Here is a 9505-nt window from a genome sequence, read left to right as displayed (position 1 = left end):
AAATACACTTTTTTGAGCTTAAACAAAAAAAAAAAAAACTACAATAAAAGCAATAATAAAGGAACCATGTATCCCCAGTGCTACTATCATATAAAAACATAATATTAAGATTTTATTCCTGACTTATAAGGAGTCAAATTTGCATTATTGTTCTAAGAGCAAAAATTGTTCTGATAATTTTTTTACTTGAGTTGAGACCAAACCAAAAAGAACAGAAAAAAAAAGATACACTCAATTGTGCTCCTAAGAAACTCAACATTAGGAAACTATTCAATTGTTATATGTTAAATGTCCATAATTACTAAGGTAGAATTAGTCTCATAATTGTGTTACTGTCAAAATAATCAAAGTAAAAAGAGAGCAATGACAGAAACCAAGAAACTTTATGGTATGCATGCATGACTGCTGCTTAAGAGTAAAAAAGCCAGTTTTAAATCAGACTCACAAGATAAAGTAAAGAATATCCTGTCTTATTTTTTATAGTAGTACTACTTTGCTGAATGTATTTGTTTCATTGGAAACAGATTCACAGTATTTTTCTAATTACTCTTAACAGAGTATGTAAAATAGAAACTATGTTCAGAGCAATTTCCAGGCTAAGCCTTACAACTTTATACATAGGATAACTGTACTTTAACTTAACCTCATTTATTGTCCCTTCCTCTTTGGCCCTAGTCCCTTTAAGCCAAACTGAAACTGGACTTTGCTTTCATAGAGCATCAGATGATTCCCTATGTCTCAAGTTTATAGAATCATGCATTTAACAAACATTTACTGAATGCCCCATTAGCTAGGCTTCATTCTGGGCACTTCAGATCATTATGGCTTAAAACTGGCAAAGTTACTCATTCATTAAACTTACATTCTGAGAGGGGAAAATAATAAGTAACAGCGTAATAATTAAATACATTAGAAAATAGAATTGGAAGAAAAAAAAAGCTCAAAAGAGATAGGTGGTGTAAATAGGAGGCAAAAGATGGGAAATAGGTATGCATCATTGTGTGGAAGAATGTTCCAGGCAGATGGGAAACCCTAATATGGAAAAAGAGTCCAAGATATGAACTAGAATTTAGGTCACAGATAATAAAGGAGCCAGCAGATCAGTCCATTATAAAGAGTTTGGCTTCTAACATGTCTGAAGTAGACAATTTGGTAAAATTTAAAAGAATCATTTCACTGCTGTGTTGAATAGTTAGGATGGAACAAAACTGGAAGCAGAGAGACCATCTGAGATAATGCCTCATGCTAGGTGGTGGCATAGTAGGTGAGAAATGCCCAGATTCTGCCTATATTTTAAAGGTAAAGCCAACATGATTTTCTTATATATGGAATATAGCAAAATAAAAAATGCCTTTAAAAAGTAAAAATACCTTCAAGGCTCTGCCCTGAGCAACTAGCAGAATGGAGTTGCCCTCATTTGAGATATTGATGTAAAGTTTTTTGGGGGCCAGGGGGACCAGGATTTCAAGTTTTGCATGAAAGATGTCAAGCAGGCAGCTGAATGAATATATATGTAGGAGAGGGGTGTAGGCTAGAGATATAAATTTGGAAGTTATCAGCACAAGTCCTTCAGATTGAGTATCAACAGAGGATGAACGTAACAAAGAGAAGAGGACGAAGGACTGAACCTTACTAGAAGGTGAGGAAAAAGATGTAAAGTATATTCAGGAGTTAACAGTGAGGTAAGGAGGAAATCAAGAGCATGTGCTGTCTTAGAAGCCAATAAACAAAGTGTATTAAGGAGGTAGGAGAGATCATACCAAACACTGCTGCTAAGTCAAATTGGCCACTGGATTTTGAATTTATGGAGGTCACTGGTGACCCCAAGAGAATTTTGGTGGGAAGATGGGGTTAAAAGCCCACTTGAAATGAGTATAATAGAGAATGGTAGGAGATGAAAAAGTGACAGAAAATACAGTTTTGCTTCAAAAAGCAAATAGAATAGTAGCTGGAATGGAAGTAGAAACAAATTTACTTACTATTTTAAAGATACAAAACAATATGTGTGTATACCCTAGGATAAATTCAGGACAGAAGATGACATAGGAGATACTGGAGAACTGCCAGAGTGATGTCCTTGACTAGAGGATGAGGTCTAATGTACTGAGAATGTAGCATGGATATCTTCTCTAAAATGAAAACAAAGCATACAATATAGATGCTGATTAACTAGGGAGATATAGTAGGGCGTATATTGAAGTAAACCTAGTTGGTTTTTGTTCATTTATGTTTTGGTAGCAGGGTATTGGGGATTGAACCCAGGGCCTGTCTGGCCCATGCTAGGCAAGTGCTATACCACTGAGCTACATCCCCAACCCTAGTGTGACCTTTTAAATGCCTCACTTATCACTGAATTAGAAAACAAAGTTCTTAACTAAGAATCAGTAGGTAGGAGATATAGGGTTTTATAATAGGGTAAAATAGATACCATAAACTAACCAGTGCAGACTACTTTAAAATGCAAGACCTTTTCAAAACGTATATACAGTGAAGCTAGCCAGCTAACTGTTGCTTTATTAACAATAACTTATATTTGTTGGGGATTTACCAACTGCTAAAAGAAGTGCTTCAAATACATCATCTCATTTAATGCTCTTCATGAGCCCATGTTAAGCCATTATTATTATCTCCATCTATCAAAATAAAAATGAGGTTAACCTCAAGGCCTCCTATTAAGGAATACACAAGGAAGCCAAAACATTAGTTCTCATTCATTCAAAAAATTTGCTGGAATTTTATTACATGTCAGACAATGCGCTTAGTGTTGAGGATAAAATAATGATCCAAACACTAGAAAATATTTTGTCTTCTTGAATTTTACAGTGCATTAGTAGAAAGGCATCAAATCAAATAACTAAACGATAATGTTACAAGTGTGATTAGTGCAAAAGGGAGAGCTGTAACTAAGGTGGTATCTAAGCCTATAACAAGAGGGAACTGTTCCCTCATTACGTGACTTTTCAGCTGAGCTCTAATGAGTGAAAAAAGAATTAATCTATCAACCTGCAAAGAGTTAACCTATCCTTTAGCCATGGACGAACTAAAACTAATATGTGCCATACATTTTGCTCGGTACTCTATGTACATTTTCTTAGCAATGTTCTCAAAGATCTCATAGGGTAGAAGAACTTACATTTTAAACATGCAATCTTAATGTGGCACAGAAAGGTTAAGTAACTTGCTCAGGGTTATCAGTCACTCAGGAGCTAAATGAGATGGGAACCAGAGTCTATTTCCAAAGCCTGGTGCTCACATTTCTGTCTGGCCTCTCAAAACAGCATACAAGCCATGCGCAGTGGCTCACGCCTATAATCCCAGTGACTCGGGAGGCTGAGTCAGGAGGATCCCAAGTTCAAAGCCAGCCTTAGCAATGGCGAGTCCCTAAGCAACTCAGTGAGATCCTATCTCTAAATAAAATATAAAACAGGGCTGAGGATGTGGCTCAGTGGTTGAGGGCCCCAGAGTTCTATCTCCGGTACACCGCTCCACCCGCCCCCCCCAAAACAGCATACAAAAAACATTGGAACATAGTAAGCTCTAGAAGTCAAAGCTGCCTAGGCCCTTCCACCTCCATCCCTTACTGGTGGCACGAATTCAGACAAGTAACTTAACGCCTTGTTTCATCATCTTCAATACAAGGAGGGTAATGACCATCTTACAGGCTTATTGAGAAGATTAAACATGATAATGGATGGAATACAAATAGGGCAGGGAGACACGCATGATTTGAAAGTTTCGAGCAACGTTTTAAAAAAGTAAACAAAGGACAAAATTCATCTTGACGTTTTACTTGACCCAATGCATCCAAAATACCATTTCAACTCGTAATCACAATAATTGTCAGAGATACAGCTCTTGTGGGATACTACCTTTAAAATCCAGTGTATAATTTACATTTAATTCGGGTTGCCACAGTGGCTAGGGGGCCATCGTACTGGACAACGCACCTCCAGGGGCCATCAGTCTGAGGCCCCGAGCAGCCGCCTGGCCTTCCATATTTATCCAGAGTGCCCCAGAGAAGCGAGAACGTCCAACCGAAGACTGGGGCCCGACTGGAAGCCAGCTTATAAGAATTTAGGGTTCCGGGATAGAAGGCGTTCCGGCCAAAGCCTCCGCCAAGACCCAGGCCCCAGGCTTCCTCAAGCCCTGCTCTCCGCCGCCTACCGCTCCTCTCCACTCTCAGTAGTCTTTACCTCTGTCGTCCTCACTCCTTCCCCCAGCTGCTGGCAAGAGCTGAGAGGTCCGGAGGTCCAGATCCGTGATGTTAACCTCAGCATGCCAGAGAGTTGCCCTCCCATTCATTTACCTAGTAGTCCTGTAAGCGCCAGGGCTTTTTGAACACAGTTCCCGCGAGAACTCTCACTTCTTACGAAACAGCGCGAGAAAAGCCAACGCCGAGGAGCGTTCGGCAGAAGCGCCCCCCCCCCAACGACTGCGCAGGTGCGTGTGGCGAGCCCTGGGCTGGCGCAGGCGCGGACCTGGCCTCTTGGCGTGTCAGTTTTACCTCAGGTGGTTTTCCAGGCTTTCGTCTAGGTGTCTGCTTAAAATTGCTATGTTTGTGGGGCTTGTGGTTTTATGATAGGGCCTTCTGGAGGGACAGTGTCGGTTGGCGGGGATGGGTGGAACTGACCTTAGGGGCCGTTGTCAGCGTTGTCCACCCACCAACGGACTGCGCGCGTGCCCTCGGAGGACCTTCCCCGCAGAATCTCTTGTGGCTCTAGGACCCGGAGTCTGGGTGGCGACGTGGGTCCATGGTTACCGTGTGGCTTTGTGTCCCACCTTGTAGCGCCTTGGCGCCAAGTTGCACACGGAAAACAGCCCAATAAGGTGCACACGATACCTGTCACCTTCAGAGGAAAGCCAAGCCCCAGGAAGAAAAAATGGCTGTCTTAAGTGACAGAATCTCAGTGTGAACTAAAGCAGTCTGATTCCAGAATCCAGGCTCTTGAGAGCATGCGTGTTTAAATAATCTTATTTTGTTAACCTAGTGTCTATACGTTATTTACAAATTTAAGCATTCATAAAGAATGGCGTCCAACATTTAGCGAACACTGCTGAGTCCTAGTAACCGTTATGGGGTCATCTTTTCTTGCCTATTTTAGGACTTGGTTTTTGGCTCCCCTCCCTTCCATCATCAGCTTTTTTTCATTTCTGTTGGACGGTCCCTCTCCACAGAAAAAAATGTTGTAATAACTGCCATTGCAAAGTGATCATAGTAATAATAATAGATAAAATTTTGTAATAACTGCCATTGCAAAACAACAACAATTTCCCTGACTCCAATCAGGTACAACCCCATTTGTTTGCTTCTCTTTGTAACAAAACACCTGAAAAAAAATGTTTACAATTACTAACTTCATTTTCTTACATTTTATCCCTGCCTGCTCCAACTTCAGCTGGGGTTCAATTCCAGCCAATATAGTGAAATGACACCTCAAGATCACCAGTGATTTTTTTTTGTGTGTGTGTGTGTGTGTGTACTGGGAATTGGACTACTTGCCTTGTATGTGCTAAGCATGTGCTCTACCACTGAGCTACACCTCAAATCCACCAGTGATTTGTAACTTGCAACATCAAGTAGTCAATAATTAGTTCTTCCTTCTGCTGAAATTTGTCAAGAGTTGATTGCTTTCATTGAATTTTTGTTTTATGTTTTGGGGTGCCGCACTCTCCTTGATTTTTCCTCTTTTCACTTTCTTTTAGATACTTTTATTCTGACTTAGTAGACCAGATTACAAAAGACTAATCTCAGTTTTAAGATAAGCAACAAAGATAACAGATGCATCTGGGACCTGAATGAACCAAATGCTCATTCATTTTTAATCAACCCTGTGTTCTTTGATAAATGAAATAAATACCATTTCCCCTGTCATTTAAGATTCCTCAACTCAGAAGTCAGGAAGACACTATTCTAGCCTGGACCAGTAATGAAATGAAATAACTAATCCAAAGGTCTTTCTTAACTTTTTTTTTTTTTTTACCTACTCCTTTTACAGGAGAAAGTAAACTCAGTATCATCATTTAAGTAAAGGATTGAGTGGCCACCATGAGGTAGACATAGCAGAAGGAATTCAGAGATATGATAACTACTTTCTGGGAGATGCTTACAACATAGTGGAGTATTGAGAAATATAAAAGTAACTATAGGGCTGTATATGAATGCCACTTGCATGGTATAAGCCTTACAGTAAATATTATATGGACAGATATGATTTGTTTGGTCATTTAAAACTTCGCAGTGTAGGTGACATTTTAAGAAAAGTCTTGAGGGATGGCAGAGCTAAGGAGGAATGAATTCAGGAAGAGGGAACAGCATTATCATATAAAAATTGTTAGATAAAATTTGTAGGAGGACATAAATTTGGAGTAGACTCCTGTACAGGGTTCAGTAAACCAAACCAATATGAAAGCACTCTTGCTAAATGTTTAATGAATAGCTGGCCTTCAGTCAATTTCTATGATTGAGCTTTAGTCTATCCTAAGTAGCTACCTGATTCAAATCAGTCAAGGTGCTGAGCTGTAACCCATTAAGCTATCAATATGCTCTATTTTTGTTTACTATCCATAAATAACTATCTGATCATGTTGCTGGAAGGAGGTCTTTGAACTTGTGTTTGTGCAGGCTGCCCAATTTTAGAGTTGTTAAAGTCAGTTATGATTTTTAAATTAGTTGCAATTTGTCTAGGAATGGTCTAATGAGAGTGCTACCAGTACCACCACTAGACACTAGATGTCACAAGTGAAATGAATTCTAAGGAGTCTCTGCTTCTGTTAACATACTACGGATTTATAGTTCAAGATGCAGATTCCTATACCCCAATAAGGTCCAGATACCATTCCTTAAATGCCAACGGCCAAATAAAAACATAACCTTTTATCTGTAATTTTCAGTTTATATAACGAGAGGCCATTTCCTCCACAATAGTGATTACCCAGCATAGAAGGGAACTCTAGATACTGGGAAACAGCAACAAAAAAATCCGGCCTACTTCCCATCATAACTCCTAATATTATAGCTGTTCAAAATGTAGATAGACAGATGTAGCTCGCTTATTATCTTTCCTTCATTGTGACTGCTTTAGACCATTTAGTTAGCAGAAGTGGTGTAGAAGGAGGTGTTGTATTGCATTGACAAGCTGTGTTTATTTTGACACAAACTTATTTAATAGTTGCTTTAGGTACTACAGCTTCCTTCTCCCTGTGACCTTTCCTATGTGTATACACAGATAGAGACAGGGAGACATATCTGGTGTCTCTTCCTCTTCTTACAGGACATTAGTTGTATTTTAGGGTCCCACGCTTATGACCTTATTTAACCTTAAAGACCCTATCAACTCACATTGGAAATTAGGGCTTTGGCATATGAATTTGGGGGTACAAATCAGTCCATAACACAGGGTATTAATAAAAAATCCACTTTTCTGCAGTCCCAGTGACAAATCTCATTGGCTTGGATTCATTCACATACTCATCTTTTAAACAATCACGGAATCAAGGTGATGGGTATCCCAGAGCTGAATGGTAGAATAAATTGTAAGGAACCAGTATGGCTGAAAATGAAAGGAAAGATGAATCACTCAAAGAACAAATGCAGTGCTTTTGGCAGGAGTGAGAGAAATTGATGCTGAGAAGTTAACCAACAAATGCTGACCATATTGGGATAGCACACACTTGCTTTGAGTGAGGACTTATTCTACGAAGAGCAAAATAGAGCTCGTTAAAGAGCTGAAGATGGTCCTACACACTGTAGCTCCCAAAGAGACTGGGTTTCATTACCGCTGTTACTATTAAACAATCAAATTTGCCTGCCTGGAACAATTATTCATTTTGATATCTAATTATCACAGTGGGAATTGTGACAATTCAATTTCCTGGTCTCCTGCTTGTTGCCACTAGGTGACAGTCTTTGCAAATATTTTTTTCTGAACAAAACATTCCTGGCACAGAAATTAAATTCTGTTGGAAGAGGTGGTTTCAGTTAGATTAGCCAAATGCACATATTTTTTTTAAATCCTGAGACTTGAAGTTCTTTTTTTTTAAAGTCAGAGTGAGAGAGAGAGTGAGAAAGAGAGAGAGAATTTTTAATATTTATTTTTTAGTTTTTGGCGGACACAACATCTTTGTATGTGGTGCTGAGCATCAGATCTGGGCCGCACGCATGCCAGGTGAGCGCGCTGCCACTACCGTTTGAGCCACATCCCCAGCCCTTGAAGTTCTTCAAAATCATAGTTACCCCTCATCTGGAATACTCTTTCTCTACTTAATTCACTTTTCTCATTCTTTCCTCTGAAGAGATCTATGACTAATGTTTAAGTCATATGCATATAACACACATTCAAGAGTCAGGATCTGTGTTCCTACTGCAGGCTCTGTTACTTCCTAGCCGTGGTTTTCTTTAACCAACTAGTTGGCCTTTCAGAGCCTCCATTTCCCTATGTACAAAATAGGATAATCAGTGTACCTGATTTAGTATGTGTAAAGCTTAAATGAGCAAACACTCTTAAAGTACTTAGCATAGTGTCAGCAAATATTAGTTGTTATTTTTGAGAGCATTGTCTTGACTCAAATGTCTTTTCTGTTGGGACCCTTTTCTGAATTCCTAGCCTAGGGCTTGTCTTCTACATAGAATTCATAGCACTCTGTGCTTATCTTTCAAAACACTTATGATAATTTGAGTAGTTTATGTCTGCCTCCTCCACTAAACTGGAAGCTCTTGGAGGATGCTCACCCCACTACAGTTTCTCCCAGCAAGTGCCACATTGTCCAGGACATCCCAGTGATTGAGTCTGATGAGTGAATAAAAAATACATATTCAAAGCACTAATATTAAATGCAATTTATTGATATAAATAATGAATCTGTAAACCTTTGTATCTCCTTGAGAGATTAAAGTAACTTGTAAAAGAATTATGATTATTTATCCTTAGTGGAAAATGCTGAAAATTTGTTAAATCAGTTTTCATGAAAAAAATCTCTCTGGGAGTGTATACTAAATAAGTGTTCAGATTATTTGATATATTCTGCAATTTCAATTGCTTTATATACCTATGACATTATAGGTGTTCTTCATTTGAACCAATATTTCCTCACTGAGAATTCACCCCTTAATGTTATGATTCCAATTCAAACATTTTGTTCTTTTTTTTTCCAGTGCTAGGGAACAAGCTTGGGCTTTGCAGATGCTAGTCAAGTGCTAGATCCCTATCAAGCATTTAAAATGAAATAGTGAATTTAGAATGCAAAATAGCTGTTTTGGAGATGACTACAAAGCAAAGAAACCTTGGCAGAAGTAAATGTTCATTGTGTCTAATACAGAGCTTTATATATTAAGTTCTCTTCAAAGGAGAACTATGCTTGATGAATTTAAAGTTTTACAACTTGTACTTTTCTAATATTTCCTCAGGTCCTGGGCAGGTTTATTTATATCCTGGTAAAAACAATGTGGTACATGACCTATTCATTTTCACACATAGAAAATATTTGAGTGTATGATTTCACTAATCCT

This window comes from Urocitellus parryii, unplaced genomic scaffold (genome assembly GCF_045843805.1).
Source record: "Urocitellus parryii isolate mUroPar1 unplaced genomic scaffold, mUroPar1.hap1 Scaffold_40, whole genome shotgun sequence".
NCBI classification, from domain to species: domain Eukaryota; kingdom Metazoa; phylum Chordata; class Mammalia; order Rodentia; family Sciuridae; genus Urocitellus; species Urocitellus parryii.
The sequence above is the reverse complement of the archived record's forward strand: the minus strand, read 5'-3'. Positions refer to the sequence as shown.